The 3,407-nt window shown below is 42.8% G+C and overlaps 1 pseudogene; it reads left to right on the forward strand.

Moving 5' to 3' along the window:
- The first annotated feature begins 1,760 nt into the window (after positions 1 to 1,760).
- LOC129010271 (aspartate aminotransferase, mitochondrial-like) lies at positions 1,761 to 2,944 on the forward strand (annotated as a pseudogene).
- Positions 2,945 to 3,407: the final 463 nt, after the last annotated feature.

Here is a 3,407-nt window from a genome sequence, read left to right on the forward strand (position 1 = left end):
AGCCCCTCTCTTCTTTTCTTTTTTCCCCCCTTCTCTCACTAACAACAATTTCCCGAGGACACAGAGCCTGATAGTGCAAATAGGGTCACATTTGGAGACAATTTGGTGATATATGCTAATATCCACTCTGGACTAGCTGAGATCACCAATTTCATTTCTCTTGTTATCTATACCCTATGAACTGCAGCCTTCAGGGCAAAATGTATTTAACCTGCAATAATACATTGCCCAGGAGCCATTCAGTGTTTATGTCAGTCTATATTTTTATTTAGAAACAATTAGAGCTAGTTGGATTTCAAGAATTTTCTTGAGTTTCAGGTCAAAGTTTATTTTTTAAAAAAGAGAGAATAATCTACAACTTTATCAGCATGCAGCTAAAATAACAACTATATTTTTAGATTGCTAGTTCTTTTTTCCTCTGGCTGCATTTATCCCCTGCTGCCATAAGGTATGCACGGACATATACACTGAGAGCACACAGGGTGAAGGATGTGGGTATGGATGGTAGGGAAGATTTGTAAGAGATTTGTACTTGGTAGCAGTAAAAAAAATTCCAATAAACATTGTTTTCATAGGATAATCTCATCTCTGGAGAACAACAGGCATTTAATTAAAATAAAAACACCCATTGATTGAATTACAAAATTTTTAGATAATCGCAATTCTGACCTTTTGCCAAGTTAGAAAATATAGTAATGTTCTCATTTGGTACAAACGTTATTGGCTCCCACTGAATTTTTTACTCACTGTGATACCTATTACCAATAAAACAATGTAAAAACAACTTCAAATATAATTCTAAATGATTACAAATGTTGATCATGTTACATTATTTTTCACTTTACAATGATTTCTTTTCATCCCTAAAAATAAATTCCTGAAAATATGAAATCTTTACATAGACATCACAGACAAAACATAAAATCTGTTCAAGTCAGGTCCCCTAATATGGACTGGGATAAACAGAAGCCGTGCCCATCATCAGTGTGCTTTTTCAAAATGCTTGTCTATTACATAAATAAAATAATTTCTTGCCAATGAGGACAATTTGCACATAGCACTGGGATACAGTATCTCTATTTTTTCATTAGGCTGTTTTCAAAGAAGTGAGTAGAAATTCATCTGAGTTATGTATATAATGACACATTAAAATAATATGCTTGTGATAATCTCATGAGAATCAAGGGCTAGCCATTCAGCCATGTGACCTGACAGCCAGGACTCAGAGGGGAATGGAGTTTAGTAGCTAGATATATCCCCAACCGTCTCTAGGGACCTCAGAGTAAGTGTTTGTAACTGATCTACTTTTCCTCCCAGTGTACAAAGATTAAAATTCTGCATATTTGCTTCTCTAGTTATCATTATCAAATAAATCATTCTTTCATGTGTATATATACAGATATACATATATGTAAACATACATATAACTTAATCCACTGCCTACTAATAGCTTCAATTTCTTCATCTTACTCAGTTTCTGCTTCTTCGTAACTTCGGCTTTTCATGAACTCTATGGAATTCTCCCATAACTTATTTCCTATTTTAGCTCTCCCTGCTTACTCTGGTTCCCTCTACATTTCCCATTGCAAATTCCTTAAAAAAGAGAATTTTATGCTTGCCCTCTGCTCCGTCCTGCGGCTGCCCACTGCCCGCCTACCATCCACCATAGCCCCTCTGCTCTCCAGCTGCGTCCTCTCCGGGATCGCCGCCGCCTTCCACCCGGGATCGCCTCTGATGCCCCTGCCAGAGCCAGCTCCTGGTGGACCCGTGTGGAGATGGGGCCACCAGATCCCATCCTGGGAGTCACCGAAGCCTTTAAGAGGGACACCAATAGCAAAAAGATGAATCTGGGAGTTAGTGCCTACAGGGACCACAACGGAAAGCCTTACAGCATCCACAAGGCAGAGGCCCAGATTGCAGCCAAAAATTTGGACAAGGAATACCTCTCCATTGGGCGGCTGGCTGAATTTTGCAAGGCATCTGCAGAAGTAGCCTTGGGCGAGAACAGCAAAGTCTGGAAAAGTGGCCGGTTTGTCACTGTGCAGACCATTTCTGGAACTGGTGCCTTAAGGATCAGAGCCAGTTTTCTGCAAAGATTTCTTAAGTTCAGCCAAGATGTCTTTCTGCCCAAACCAACCTGGAGAAATCACACATCCATCTTCAGGGATACAGGCATGCAGCTACAAGGTTATCGATATTATGACCCCAAGACTTGCGGTTTCGACTTCACAGGCACTATGGAGGACATTTCAAAAATACCAGAGCAAAGTCGTCTTCTTCTGCATGTCTGCGCCCATAATCCCACGGGAGTGGACCCTGGTCCCAAGCAGCGGAAGGAAATAGCAACAGTGGTGAAGGAAAAAAAAATCTCTTTGCGCTCTTCGACGTGGCCTACCAAGGCTTTGCCAGTGGCGATGGGAACAAGAATGCCTGGGCTGTGCGCCACTCTGCCAATCATACGCCATTGTCTCTGCCAATCATACGCCAAGAACATGGGCTTATACAGTGAGGGTGTGGCAGGCTTCACCGTGGTTTGCAAAGATGCGGATGAAGCCAAGAGGGTAAAGTCACAGTTGAAGATCTTGATCCGTCCCATGTATTCCAGCCCTCCCCTCAATGGGACCCGTTTGCTTCTACCATTCTGAACACTCCAGATTTGCGAAAACAATGGTTACAAGAAGTGAAAGGCAAGGCCCGCCGCATCATTAGCATGCAGACTCAGCTGGTCTCTAACCTCAAGAAGGAGGATTCCACCCACTACTGGCCACACATCACTGCCCAAATTGACATGTTTTGTTTCACAGGGCTAAAGCCCGAACAGGTGGAAAGGCTGACCAAGGAGTCCTCTATCTACATGACAAAGGACGGCCGCTTCTCTGAGGCAGGGGTCACCTCCAGCAATGTGGGCTACCTTGTCCATGCCATTCACCAGGTCACCAAGTAATGTCCCTGATGCAAGGAAACAGAGACAACCTTTCTGTCTTCAGCCTCTGCTACTGGGAGCTTCACAGAGGATGAGAGAGGGTGGATGGTGGTGAGTGGATCATTTCCTTTAACCACAGTGTGTAACACTCAGCGATTGAATGTTTCTCAGAAAAGAACATGTAGTGACATAGGGCAGAGGCATCCGTGGCTGGCGTCTGGAACTTGTGGCTCTAAACCAAACTCTCCCCTATCCTTTCAATCCAACTTTTCTCAAAGAGTTTACATGTGCAAGAAAGTCATCACACAAGGAAACCTGTCAATTATGCCATTGGAATATTTTAGAAGCTTTAACTGAAGTGTTATGCAGTTCGGGTTCCTCATGATAAATAGCACACATTAGAGGCTTTGAGAGAAGACCTAGTTCTGTCATGAACAGTTGGCCTCAGGTCTGTCCTCTCATCATAGAGCAACCTTATCAACAG

The sequence above is a fragment of the Pongo pygmaeus genome, chromosome 10 (assembly GCF_028885625.2).
Source record: "Pongo pygmaeus isolate AG05252 chromosome 10, NHGRI_mPonPyg2-v2.0_pri, whole genome shotgun sequence".
NCBI lineage: Eukaryota > Metazoa > Chordata > Mammalia > Primates > Hominidae > Pongo > Pongo pygmaeus.